Raw genomic sequence first — 15,216 nt, forward strand, 5'->3', positions numbered from 1 at the left:
TCCAGAAAGGAGGTTCAACAAACTGAGCCTAACCCAGAACTCTGAATTGACTTTACCCTGTGAAGTAAAGCCTGGGGCACACTGGAGGCAGATGAGCCACACTGTCATTTAAAATAGAAGCCATTATAGTTAATAAGAGTGGGCAAACGTGGAGCGCCGCATCCCAGAACCGCCATGCCAAGATAGGCACCAGTTCCATCTCAGCCGCCGCTGTTGTTTACAACATTGCGGAGTACTTTACGACAGACATCACGACGCGGAACTGTTTTACAGCACAAACCCAGTTTTGATAACTTTAAAGTACTATTGATCTTAAAATATTCTAATAAATAGCGTACTCACCCATTTTTAATGAATTTGAGTCTCACAAAACACAACGGCAAGTCTGATAACGTATAAACAATAGAGTCACTTTCTTTTCTCAAGTCCCGTGTGATGTTGTGACTATTGTGCGGCTTTCCAAAATTCGCTCAGCGGTGCGTCCTGTGTGACAACTTGACTTCTCAAAATCGTGGGCACAACAAGGTGCATCTGCCTCAAGTGTGCCCCAGGCTTTAGTGCTAAGTGACACTAATGTCTATACATCATTAGCATGATTTGTATCCTTGAGGGGCTAAACTCATTCTTGTAATATTTGTGTTTTGTAGTCAGCAGATGGTCCGGACCTCACTGACACTCCGGTGGCTCTGCTGACAGTTGTCACAGATGACACTACTGATGTGGTCCTCTTCAGCCCAGAAAGCATCTGTATTGTCGTGGAGGATGAAGTACTTGTGAATGGTCCCACAAATCTGGCTGACTCTTTCTTCTACTCTTTGGGTACGTCTATGCACTAGAATAGATCTACAATACCCAAAGAATCTCGAGCTTACATTCACATTTATCCAGAAAGTTGTGATATGCCTTGAGGACAACAAACCACTGAAAGGGCATCTACTGACGCTGAGGAATGATTTGTTCAATGAGTGAGTAACCGAGAATGAACTACTTGATTAGAGCAGTATTGAGGAGGATTTGTTTTTTTGTTTTTTTAATCATTTGCCTCTTCTACCTCGAATAATTGTTGAATTGATGCACTATGTATGTTTAATGTTCTGTACATACCTTGATGCACTACCTGGATGTTACCAGTTGAAGTACAGCAGTAGAAACCTGTACGTTTTTGTAATGTTATATCTTTGAAAAAAGTTATTTACAGCCTTCAAGGTACAGTAAGTGCCTAAATTTTAAATAGCTCCACGTTCTAATAGCCGTCATTGCTGTTAATACTTAACAGCAGCCTCATTGAATATTAGTAATGTGAGATGGAGAACCAAAAACACACTTTTTTATGATGGGAGTCCTTTCATTTACCTTTAGTTTAATTAATGACAAGCACTGAGCTCCTTTGATTTGTGCCTTTTAAAAAGCACATTGTGTTGAATAAAAAATATTGTGAAATTTTCACTGTTGTCATTTTTTTTAACATTATTAGTTGATTATAATTGTGTAGTGGTCCAACAACTTAGAATTATTGAGTGTGTTTCACAAATTATGAGTTGACAAATATTTACAATTTTAAGTTAATTTTCCACACTATGAGTTAAAAAACATTAAAAATTTTGAGTATATTTCCCACACCATATGAGTTAAAAATAAATATTGAACATTTTGAGTGTATTTTCTGAATAATATGATTTAAAAAAACATTTAAAATTTTGACTGTATTTCCCACACCATATGAGTTAAAAAACATAAAACATTTTGAGTGTATTTTCAGAATAAGAGAAGTTGAAAAGTGTTGAAAATTTTGAGTGAATTACTCACTAATTATAAGTTGAGGAATATCAATATTTATAAGATATGTAAGGCAAGTGCAAATGTAATTTTTGTTTTATGTAAACTTAGAAACATCACTTAAATATTTTAGTGTAATCTGTTACAAAATTATTTATGAGTTCTGTGAACTTATTAAGGCTTACAGTGTACTGGCAACAGGGGGTAGTTGATACCAAAATCGTTGCAAGCAAGCAGTATTTTTGTGTTGGAGTAAGACCTTACCAACGGATGCCCATTAGGGTCAAACAGCCCTGGGGAGTGCGGACTTCAGCAAAATAACAAGCACATCAGATTCCCTTTCATCACTGGCAACAAGTGAAGAGGTAAATGTGTAAAACAACAATGATTATTAATGGTGAACGTTTTGTAACCATTTGTTATAAATCAGTAAATGCATTTTGTCCTCATGGGCTCCCGTAGAAGGAAACATGGCATCTAATATGGTGTCGTCCAGAGACTTAGACCCGCTCCTATGTAATTCAGACTGGATTTTTATGGTTATATGTTACGAAGCCGCCAATATTTGTCAACAACTGGGCATCATTTAATTCTTTTTAAACATTTTGACGGATATTTGCAGAAATGAATGGTAAAAATGACACATTGTCCGTTCAATGCAACACACTAACTCAATCTGAAAGGGAGATTATTCCTTAAAGTCTTTTTCTAAGACTATTTTTGCCGGAAATTTCCCATTTAAATCCTCCAAACTAATTAACGTCTTCTTTGCTACCTTCACAACCTCAATCAGACCTCCCGTGAATCCTCACCGTTATAAATAGTTCAGCACAGCATGAGAGCAAACATCAATGCCATAAAAAAGGAGAGGTTTCCCATGTGTAAATCTCTAATGAGGCTTTCACCAATACATTTACATCCATGTAGGTGTAAAACCATGCTGATGTGTCATGATGCCTGGAAATCTGAAGAATACTTTGAAAGTACAGTTCATATTGTGTGCAGACAGCAGAATGTTTTGAAGTTATCAAACAGCAGGATAAAATGGTTCTCTGTCTGGATAAAGCTCAAATCCATCCACATACACAACGCAACTCATCTGTTTATTCAAAAGTGTCAAAAACAAGATTCCCCTCAAGAGGCTAACCTCCAAAAACATCACAACACTATTTTTACACTTGAACAAGTTGAACAAACTAGCTAATTAGTGAGTTATAAAATGCTTATTTTTAACAAAAATTGTATTTTCTTAATTTCAAGGTTTCCTTTGCAGCAGTTTCTTGTATAAGCTCCTTATCTCTCAAGAGAAAAGCTTTTGGGAAACTAACTTGCTACGACACCGTTAGATATGTGCGCATGTGTCAAATAAAAAAAGGCATGGTACAAAGAAGTCGAGTTTGTTTGATTCTCTGAACCACAAATATTAATAATAATAATAATAATAGCCTTTTATTGTCATTGTACAGGATACAACGAAATTGGAGTGCCACTCCCTTGGTGCACAATACAATAATACTTAGAAATATAAAAGGTCCCCTAAAACAAAACAATAGTAAGTACAATATATACCAAATAGCACAATTTATACAGAATAGCAGCTAAAATATTATGTATAAAATGGCATTAAAATAGCAGCATAATAGTTGACAGTGACCTTGACAAGTCACTAAGCAGTTTTAATTGTTTTATGCTTATTTACTATAGAGATCGCCCTGGGAAAGAAGCTATCCCTGAATCTGTTTGACCTGGTTTTATGTGACCTGTACCGTCGACCTGATGGTAATAGTTGAAAGACTTGATTGCTGGGATGAGACTGGTCCTTGATGATTAATGGAAAGGGCTTATGGCCATGTCTCCCAATGTATTTTTTGAGGATGCTTCACAGGGTCACTTTTGAACATTTTTGTTCCCTGTCCTAAAAACTACAGCTCTGTCCACATGTGGGCGCTGAGTTAAGTTAATTCTCTATGCGGGTGTAGGACTTCACCTGGGCTGCATCTTGCATCTGATCCTCTTTCTGGGTTTTTATGTAAATGATCTCAAATCATAGGCTGTCTAGTTTTGGAAGTTCAGAATCTCATGTCTGCTTTTGCAGATGATGTGCTTCTGTTTGTGTCTTCCAACCGTGACCTTCAGCGTGCTAAGGTAGTGTAAAGATTCACGCCTGCAGCAGCGAATCTGCGGGTCTGCAGCTGTAACTATTCATCACGTCTTCCTCGTTCTTCACAGGCCATCATGTGCTCGGATGAAAACATTCACCTCTTTAGCTCCCAATCAGCTGATGATGGCTTTAACACACTGTGCTTCTGAATTAGTAACGCACGCATTTCTTTATCAGTAACGGAAACGGCGTTATGAAAAAAGAAGGCGGTAATTAATTCGATTACTCGTTACTGAAAAAAATTTTTTTGTGACGTTATTATAAACGGCATTATTCCCATCACTGCTGACAGGGGCAGCGTTAGACCCGGCTACTTGGGCTGAAGCCCCGGATCTTTCATGATAAGCCCCGGATCTAAATCGCGGAAGTAACATGCAGTACCAAAGTCCAACAGAGAGGGCGCAGCTGGCAGTAGTTTGTATACAGCCTGCCTGAGCCTCCACCACTGAAGAAGAAGCCATTCAGCAGCCGGCTTCTTCTACACACTCTGCCTGAAACGCATGAGTGAAGATGGACATATGGACCTTTTTTAGACAAAAAGTACCACGACAGAACCCCAGCTTTGATGAGACTGGTGTTGACTCAGGTTCGTGGGTCTTATTTGAAAATATTTGTTGTGCAGCTGGTTTGCCTAAAGTTAGCTTACTATCAGGTAAAGTTGTTGGAGAAAGAAAGGGAATATTTACTATCATCTCACACTAAACACTAACAGGAACAATACTCTGCCCTGAATATGCTTAATATGTAGCTTCAGATTAAAAATTATGTGGTACAAGACATATATGATGTTGACTAGTGCGTGTCACGTGTGTGCGCGCGCGCGCGTGTTAAGCCCCGGATCTTCTTCAGTCCTAAATCCGCCCCTGACTGCTGATGACGCACTTAGTTTCCATCCTCGTGTCTGCAGCTCCATCCTCAGAAAATAAAAACTCGCAGCTGAGCAGGAAAATGCATGAATGCAGACAATAAATGGGTTTGGGGTATTTTTCATGAAGAAATAACAATACCACATTAAACAAAGCTCCAAAAAGTGGATTTTCCATGATGTGGCCACATTTATTACAATTTAAATTCTACAGAGACAGAATTGGGACAAAGTGCAAGGAAGGCAGAGTTGTAAGGAATCTCTAATTGTCTCTGATTGCATTGTTCAGGGAATGGTCATCTCACATTTGACCTCAGCACTGACAAGCAAAATGCCAGCTGGCCAACCTGTTTCTCCACACTGCCTTTAGGAATCTTTTTTCAGCCATTCTGAGCATGAATATGATTTTTCTGTGGAGCAGTCATCAAACTGTGTTCTCCTGAGGACTGCAGCGGACACGTTAAGAGTTCAAAAGGACAGTATTTTTCCACTCGCTGCACCTCCTCACTGACCTTCACTGTTTACATGGGAGCAATAAAGTCAGCAAAATGAAGTGAAGACGCGGTAATGAGACCGCCACAACAGATGCTCCCCATTCCACAGCTGATTTCTAAATAAAGTCCAGCAATCTTATAGACTGATGTTATGATCGAAGATGAATTCAAACAAGTCAAAAGGAAAGACAGTGCATGATTCCCACAATGTGAGCGCAACACATAAAATACATGTTACACTGCAAAGTAGACTCCAGAGCTAGTCCCTGCACATGATGCAGGGAGACAGCAGAAATAATTTTTTTATACTCCCTTAGATCAGATGAGCAGAGCAATTATAAAAAAAGTCAAATTGTACGTAGCATTCTGGTGCTTTATAGGGACTGGCCGCTGTACAGGGTTTGGCTCCAAGGGAAGGGTCCCTTGGAGCCAAACCACAGCAAAGCCACAAATGATCATCAGCCATAAAGGTTGCAACCACTTCAAAAAAAATAGAAGATTTCAACACAGAAGAATGGCTTGAGATACTTTAAGACATGTGACTAAGACATGTGACCAATGCATGAAACAACAGCTGAGCAAGATGTTATATAATAAAGATATACATGATTAGTATGAAGAAATAACTCTATGTGTCAGGTTGTGAGGATGTTTAGGACCCAAATATGCAGATACCCAGATGACAAGAGGCAGACGGAGATTCAAAGTAAAAATCCTTTTATTTGTAGGATAAAGAACAAAAAGTAATCCAGGGCAGCGAGCCAAAGTCCAAAAAGTCCTGGGGAACAGGAACACCCAAAGCTCTTCTTAGAGCACAAAAACCTGGAGACAGAAGCTCACACAGAGCACGCGCACCGCTGACAACATACAACAATGAACCCACACCAGACACAGACAAGACAGAGCTTATATACACAGGGAGAAGTGATTAGGGAAAATGGTGGCAGGTGTGTGAAGTGAGAGCTGGAGGGAAGACAGGTGAACCTAATAATCAAAATGGGCAAACAGAAACAGAGGAGGGCCAAATAAACCTAAAAAAACTCTAAGACACAAAACTAGACCTAAAGGCTGCGGGAAGGACTAACACACACACACCATCACACACACAAATGCACTAATATAAACAGGAATGGGGAATGGACAAGCACACATACACACACACACACACAAACACTGAGCAGGGGACTGACTCACACACACGTCGAGCTGGGGACAAAGAAGCTGGGGACTACAAGGACACAGAATGTAAATGAGACCTGGAGGGCCTGGGGATGAATGACTATGTTTACATGCAGCCAACATCCGGGTTATGATCGGGTTAAGGTCGTATTTGGGTTTCAGAGTTGAGATGACACAAGACCTGGGAGGGATAGACTTAAAGGACTACCAACAAAAGACACATAATGGACGCAGACAAAGGACACATGAGGGCGCTATGAGACACAAAAGGGGAATCTAAAGAGGGATGGAGGACATAAGGAGACACATGGGGAAGACACAGACGCAGACCATGACACTATGCTGACTTGCTCAAAGGATCCTGAACTGCAACAGAATTACCAGGAAACAGTATTTGGTGTTTCAGCTTTCCACAAAGCGGTTATTAGCTCCTTTCAGTGACTGGAGGTGAAGTTGGAAGTTACTATTAATTTATCTAAAGCAGAAAAATGACCCTTTGATGAGGACAATATCATTTTTGAAGTTTTGGAACATGTCGCTTAGTATGTTCTTCAATGGTTAACCTGGATTTGTGTAATAATTCTTTATCAAATAAAGACCAAGGTGAGCAGTCGTCCTGTTTTTGACTAATTCCACAATTAATACACTTTAATCGCTTTACAAGAAAAATCACAGAAATTGTGTCATGCTGACTGATCCTTTTGTAAAATGCTATGAAAATATTCAGGATTATTATATTACACATCTGGGATGTGTCAAGGACATTCACAAAGTTCAAGGCATACACACATTAAACATAGTTGTTGAAAATCTGATCGTGCTGTTTTGTTTTTGGTATGTTCTGCAAATCTGTACTCCTCCGTTTACTCTGCTCAGGGCAGCTCCAGTGATTACAATTAAGCAGCTCTTATCCCTGGACATAATCAAGGCACAGCAGAATGTAAAGGGTGGGGCTAATCCCTCTGTGGCACACAGACCCGTAGAGCGGGAGTGGAGCAGGAAGGTAATGAGAGTGAGACAGTCTCAAGGATGAGACGGGTCCTTCGTGTGTGTGTGTGTGTGTGTGTGTGTGTGTGTGTGTGTGTGTGTGTGTGTGTGTGTGTGTGTGTGTGTGTGTGTGTGTGTGTGTGTGTGTGTGTGTCACAAGCTAAATTTGTGACGCTATTTTAAGGCGGAGCAGGAAGCGGTGAGGGCAGGTTTGGGGCAAATTCAGGATAGAAATGCAATCAGCACTATCTGTTAATACGGAGCCCGACACAGCGAGGGCGTAAGAAAAGGGGAGTGGATTATCAGCGAGTCAGCATGTTACAAAGCTCAGTCCGGCTGATATTCTTAACAATCGTGACCGAGGTCCCAGTAACCGGCTAGGGGGAGGAGGAGGAGGATGCTGAGAAAATCTGATTTAAAACCAATTTTGATGCGAGTGAGCGTCATAACGTGTCTGTTAGAGGAGAGCTGCCTGCACTGACCCTGCACTTTAAGGACACAACAACACAGAAAAAAAGGTTAATCCCACTGAGAATATGAGTGACCATAATAGCAAGTGTGTGTAGCTTAACAGTGCTGTCACTGCTGTTAGACTTACAGGAAAAACTCACAAATAGCTTCTGGCAGTGGTTTTGAATGAGTAATAAGTGGTTTGAAATATTTAGCAAAATACCAATGTCCCTGCAACACAGGATGCATGTGGCCCATAAGGTCATGTGGCCCATAAGGTCTTAAAAACTGAAGAAATGAACTTGAGATTATTAATTCAACCCAAACAAAAATCTTTCATCACGCTGCATTAACTCGTCTAGACAAAGACAGGAGTTATGTTCTTTGCATGATGGGTGATAGGGTTGGGATGGGGTGGATGGACCGAGGGACGGGAGGGTGGGAAGGCCAGGGATGTTGGAGGTGAATGTTAATGGCTTCAGGAGCAGCAGGCAGAGCGCTGCAGGTGCTTGTCCCACAAAGACCCCTTCAGTCTGGGCCCTGCCTGCCTCTCCCCTTCCACCAGAAAAACCCTGGAGCTTAATCCCAAAATATCATCGCAGAGGAACTTCTGAATCACAACCATTTCAGCACTCACAGCAGGAATCAGCATTCACGAGGAATATTTATTTGCACTCAGGGAGTTTTGCTCGTATTGACTTTTCTATGTGAATTAGTCATAACACTCTGCTCACTTTTTAATATGTTTCAGTCTTTGTGCATCGGGCAGTCAAGGATGTCAAGGCAAACACAATATGATCGATACGATAGCAAGCCGCTCTGTAGTTCTCATCCAGAAATGAAATGCTACACTGACCGTGAAACTGTACAGAGATGAGTGCAAAGCTAAAGGGATTAACATAACATTTCCTCTGACTGCAGAATGTTTATGGAAATGTATCTGTGTTGAGAAGCTGAGGAGTGTTTAAAAAGAGGATTCTGTTAAAAGCATTTCTGCACACCTATCCTCCACGCAGGGTTAGGGCGGAGTTCCTCGTGATGAGGAGACTCACAGTGATGTCACAGCTCCTATTACACCTAAATTATCACAAAAACAAAATGGTTGACGACATGAACAAAAGGAATGTGAGCTTGGCTCTAGTCAAAGGGAATTTTTGACATTTAAAATAACTTTCTGAATGGCCTCTGTTTAGCTTTTGCCTTGTATAACAGTGATGGATGTTGAAACAAATTTCACATTGCAATTTTTTTCTCTAACCCTACAATTAAAATTTTAATATTTAAAAATACAGGAAATTGCTTGAATTGCATTTTAAGTAATACTGCACTCCTGCAATCATGTTATTTTTCTGCACAGAGTCCCATTCATGTTTCCCAAGCACTCTGACATCTTTTTTATTCCATACAGTATTTCTTACAGCATTGAGAATTTTGAATATTTGAGTATTTTCTTTTATTTTTAAAGGTGCATCATGTAGAAATGAAGAACAAATGACATCCTGCAGTAAAATCTGGGTACTGCAACCACTTTAGACAACTCTGGAGCTTTTTGCCGGCCGTCATCAAATTACATTTGTCGGCGCTGCAGCATTAGCTCGCAGGAGAAACGGCAACCCCACACTCACTGATATGATAAACAGTAGTTACGTCCCTACTTACTTTGTTTTGAAAGGAGAAAAACTGACAATCCAGCAGCCAGCTAGTTATGATTTTCTTATGTTATGAAATTCTCACTATATTCTTACATACTGCACCTTTAAGCAATTCTGTGTTATGATTTTTTGTACTTTTTACCCTTTAATGCTTTAATTACTCTATTACTTTATTTATTTCTTACTCTCCTGTTTTGCTCCTGTGTGACTGTAATTGCTGCTGTGACAACAAAATTTCCCCATTAAGAGACAATAATAATGATATTTTCTACTCTATTTATATTCTAAAGGATACAATCAAAACTGTAGCCACAGTAAACTCGTTTAAAATGCAAAAAAATGCTATTTAAAGCCAAGAGTCATCTAAAAATATGTCATTTTACACCCACAAGGGTCCATTTAATGTCCTCCAAATAAGTAATTTGTCCACAACAAGACTTATGTTCACAATCCAACATGATATAAAATTAAAAACCTTCAAAATTTCTTTCAGGTGCATCTTTCTTGCAACGTTTTCATCATAACTCACACTAGCATTCTCATAGCCTTGCAGAAACTTTACAGCACCAATTCTGATCTGTGAGCTTTTGATTAACATCTTACCGGATCCAATAAGTGAAGGGTTACCGCCTCTGCAGAGGCAAACTCTTCCAACGATTGGCCAATAGGTCAAAAGTGGTCAAGGGTGGGCGGTGACTGTAGACCATGAGTCGGGTACCCATTAGATGAGAACACAAAGAGTTCATTTGCCTCCAAAATCGCAACAAGACCAGTGATGTGCCAACAATGTGAAGTTATTTTATAAAATGTTGCTTATTTACAAATATAAAAGGATGGATGGATGGATTGTGTGAGAGCAAACAGACATGTAACATTTCTTCACATCAGTATTCATCTGTAGTCCCCTTGTTTACTCCTGGTTTCGAAGAATTTCTCAGTTTTAGTGCAGTCTTACAGATTCTGGTTATGTCCAGAAACTGTTCTGCAAATATTTGATGCTCAAAACGATCTACTTCCTGACTGCAAATGAGCCCAAAATGCATTCTGTTTAGGAGTAACTCTGCAAACATAGATGAAACTGAGGAGAGATTGAATTTGTGCTGAAGGCATTTAAATTTGCAAATAATCAACCAATCTTATTCATAGCATGAAAGCAATAAGCCTTTAGTCTGTAGCAGCACGATACAAACTATAAGATATACCCTGTACTGTATTTACATGCACTAAACAAACAGGCACACTCCCCTAACAGCAGTAAAATCCGACACCTTTGTTAATCTGTTACTGCAGCAGAAGCCAGTTTTATGCCTTTCCTCAAAGGTGTTCTTTATTAAAAGACTATTTTTAATTATTATTTCTGATTATAATGGGTCACTCTGAGTTTTTCATGCAGGTTGAACATGAAAATAGTCTCCTTCACCTCTCCCCTGCATTAGCTTCTGATTGGAAAATAAAGGGTGAAACTCTAGGATTGGAAAGTGAGCGACATCACAGCTGAAATTCAGACAGGTTTTGAAGTCTTATTTCCTGATATTTGGACATCTCCCCTCTGATTGGCTAACAGCAATGTGACTCTACCACTGACTATTTGCTTTGCAACAGTGATGTTTTATCTCCACAAATAACACAAGCCTGAAGGGGTTCTGCTGTGTGGTGGAGTTGCTAATGCTAATGGTTAGCTTCTACTAGCCGAGACATTCTCTGCCGTTTCCTGGACATTAAACCAACAAGGACCCCGTAGTGAGTGAAGATGGGGAAGTCCATGAATGTTGTGACAGTGTGACGTAGATCTGTCAGGATTTTCAAAACCTACATTTTCACCACCAGCTGAAGGAGATAGGTGTAGGAGACTATTTCATGTTCGGCCTGCATGAAAATCTCACGTCAAAAATATCTCAGTCAAATCAGTAACCCAGCAGGATCCAATTAAAACTTCCAGTGTGCTGAAAAGCTCCTCCTTGAACCGTCACCTTATCGTGGTGGAGTTTGAGTGCCCTAATGATCCTAGGAGCTATGTTGTCTGGGGCACTTTGTGCCCCTGGTAGGGTCTCCCATGACAAATTGGTCTTAGGTGAAGGGTGAGACAAAGAACGGTTCACAGGATCTTTCATGGAGGTAAAGTCAAAGAGTCGGAGTACCCGGCTCGGAGGGTTACCGGGGTCCCACCCTGGAGACAGGCCTGGGGTTGGGGCCCGTGAGCGAGCGCCTGGTGGCCGGGCTTTCGCCCATGGGGCCCAGCCGGGCCCAGCCCGAACCGCATACATGGGCTCATCCAACTGTGGACCCACCACCCGCAGGAGGAACATGAAGGGTCCGGTGCAATGTGGATCGGGTGGCAGACCAAGGCGGGAGCCTTGGCGGTCCGATCCCCGGAGAAGAAAACTGGTTTTTGGGACATGGAACGTCACCTCGCTGGCGGGGAAGGAGCAGGAGCTTGTGGCAGAGGTTGAGCGGTACCGGCTAGATATAGTCGGACTCACCTCAACACATAGCATTGGCTCTGGAACCCAAGTCCTTGAGAGGGGTTGGACACTTTTCTTTGGTAGAGTTGCTCCGGGTGAGAGGTGGAGGGCTGGGGTTGGCTTTTTGTTAGCCCCAAGACTCTCTGTCTGTGTGTTGGGGTTTACCCCGGGGGACGAGAGGGTAGCTTCCCTGCGCCTTCGGGTCGGGGAATGGGTCCTGACTGTTGTTTGTGCTTATGGGCCAAATATCAGTTCAGAGGTGCCCACCCTTTTTGGAGTCCCTGGGACGAGTGCTAGATAGTGCTCCATCAGGGGACTCCATTGTCCTGCTGGGGGACTTCAATGCTCACGTGGGCAATGACAGCTTGACCTGGAGGGGTGTGATTGGAAGGAACGGCCCGCCTGATCTGAACTTGAGTGGTGTTTCGTTATTGGACTTCTGTGCAAGCCGCAGTTTGGCCATAACGAACACCATGTTAGAACATAAGGATGCCCATCGGTACACTTGGTACCAGGGCAGCCTAGAACGCTGTAATCCACCCGCTTCTTAAAAAAACGAGTTTCGACCCCTCTCTCCATAGCAGCTTCAGACCCGTCTCTAAACTTCCGTTCATCTCCAAGATCTTGGAAAAGGTTGTGGCTAAACAACTCACAGCTGCTCTAGATCAACATAACATCTATGATAGCTTACAGTCAGGTTTTTCTAGTGCTCATTCTACTGAAACAGCTCTTCTTAGGGTCTCTAATGACCTTCTGACTCACAGTGATGCAGGGGACTGTTCTGTTCTGGTCCTGTTGGACCTGACTGCAGCCTTTGACACTGTTGACCATCACCTGCTACTGGAGAGGCTGAGAGACTGGGTAGGCCTATCAGGATCTGCTCTGGAGTGGTTCTCCTCGTATTTCTCTGAGCGCTCCTTTTCTGTGGCCGTCTCCAAGTTTAGGTCCTCCACCACCTCTCTTACCCATGGTGTCCCACAAGGTTCTGTGCTGGGGCTTCTGCTCTTCCTCCTCTATCTGCTTCCTCTTCAGCACATCCTGAGCTCCTATTCACTCTCTCTCTTTCTTAACATTTTTTCTTTTAAATCCCAATCGTCTATTTTTGCTAATTTTAAATATATTTTTAAACATTTTCTAAATGCTTTTTTATGTTTTTACATTTTTTGTTTTTGTGAAGCACCTCATGATTTTTATCTTGAGAGGCGCTATAGAAATGATATTTTCTTCTTCTTCTTCTTCTTCTTCTTCTTCTTCTTCTAAGACAAAAATTCATTTAAAAAAGGCTATTCTTAGAACAGATATGAGGTGTATAGGGTATATCTATACCTTTCACTATTTCAAATTATTGTCTATTATTATTTTTATTATTATTAATAATATTATTATTGCACCAGGTGTGTCAGCTCTACAGAGTTCCCCCCAGTCTGAAGTTGCAAGTGAAGTATTGTGGCCACAGGGCAATAGGGGCTGGGTGGCCTTTTGTTAACCCTGTAAAGGGTCATTTTAAGACATCCTGGCTCAAGAAAAGAATTTTAAAATATGAAACTGGTACTCAGTATACATTTAAAATGCTAATTACTGTTATTTTTCTACATATTAGAATACATGATTGCAGAAATATTGACTGGAACTGGCTTCTTTACTGTCATGACATGTGGACTGATTGTCATACATGAAAACAAGTAAAAAAAGCTCTTAAGAGACTTCTGAATGGCTTTATGTGTGATATATATATATATATATATATATATATATATATATATATATATATATATATATATATATATATATATATATATATATATACAAGGCTAAGTGAATGCAAAATTGTTATGTTCACTGTTAATTGTTGTAATTGCATTCAAGCAGGGTGCAAAAAGATGACCAATAGTTTCATCTGAGATTGTTCAAATATGGCTGTTTTAAAGCTTTGGGGCAAACTCACATGCACATGGGACGAGAATACCACAAGACTATTGGGAAAAACAACTCTATCGATCAAGTCAAATGAATGCAGGCCATTTTCCAAATAAGGTAATTACAGGAGGGAAACCGGAAAAATCTCCATGGTAACTCATTCACTAAGTGGAGGACCAAAACAATGGCAGCCTGATATGATTGGCAGTCCGCTCCATCACATCTCACAGCAAAAGATGTGATGGAGCGGTAAATACTAAAAACGCATTCTATTTCGTTGTTGGCTGCAATGAAACATTTGAATCTCCCGTGGCGTTTCTTTTTAATTAAAACGTAGCAAATAAATCATGGATGTGCTTTCTGATTTTCATCAATTCCTTGTTAAGGAAGCCTGTATTTCATTTGGGATTTTCCATAGCGTTATTTTAAGATCGCACTGATTTTGTTTTAGTCACACCCACCTCCTACTGATGTGCAATATGGCACAACTTGATATTCTAATCGCCCAAAAGAAGAATTAGCCTAGACGAGGAATGCTCTGTGTGTGTGTGTGTGTGTGTGTGTGTGTGTGTGTGTGTGTGTGTGTGTGTGTGTGTGTGTGTGTGTGTGTGTGTGTGTGTGTGTGTGTGTGTGTGTGTGTGTGTGTGTGTGTGTGTGTAACAGCTACCTCCGGCTCTTCTGGTCATCGCTGTCTTCTCAGTGGAAGCGCGTCCGTCCCGTGATGAGCGCCACTCCGAGCCTCAGATAAAGACCGTTATTTCGCGTGGAACGTGGCTGCTGCAGGGACAGTCTACTTTACGAGCGCCAAATATCCAAACACATACGTCAGATTCGCCTTGCTCTCAGACCGAGCACCACGTGCGACAAGTGAGCAAACTTCACAGGTTTCAAAGTTATATTTAAAGCGTGTGTCGTTTAAATTGAGCGTTGAGTTGAATGAAAAGCAGAGCCGCCTTTATCCCCTCTCTCATCAACAAAAGTGCTGGATGCTGTCGGTCCCGGGCGTGTCTCCGCCCCTTATCCAATCCAACTGAATTTATTTAAGAATGGTCTAATTTACCTTAGATTTGTTTACTTCTTACTAAAACAGCTTACTTCCTCTAAAATTGTGAACAAAATACAAGTGTTTATTAAACTGCCTAATGTTTTTAAAAGTGCACAGAATCAATAACGAATTTTAGGTCTAAGAGGATATCACATACATTAGAGCTAAAATTCATTATCGATTCTGTGCACTTTAAAAAACACTAGGCAATTTTATATATGTGTGTGT

The 15,216-nt window shown here is 40.9% G+C and overlaps 1 protein-coding gene across 10 annotated transcripts in view; it reads right to left on the reverse strand.

Annotated features, from left to right (window-relative positions):
* Nucleotides 1–14,745, reverse strand: part of arvcfb (ARVCF delta catenin family member b) — a 364,725-nt gene extending 349,980 nt beyond the window's left edge. For all 10 annotated transcript variants that reach the window (XM_054731269.2, XM_054731267.2, XM_054731259.2 and 7 more), the window contains exon 1: nt 14,611–14,745. The gene's annotated coding sequence lies outside the window, so the exon portion shown is untranslated. The remainder of the gene's footprint in view (nt 1–14,610) is intronic.
* Nucleotides 14,746–15,216: the final 471 nt, after the last annotated feature.

The sequence above is a fragment of the Nothobranchius furzeri genome, chromosome 17 (genome assembly GCF_043380555.1).
Source record: "Nothobranchius furzeri strain GRZ-AD chromosome 17, NfurGRZ-RIMD1, whole genome shotgun sequence".
Classification (NCBI taxonomy): Eukaryota; Metazoa; Chordata; class Actinopteri; order Cyprinodontiformes; family Nothobranchiidae; genus Nothobranchius; species Nothobranchius furzeri.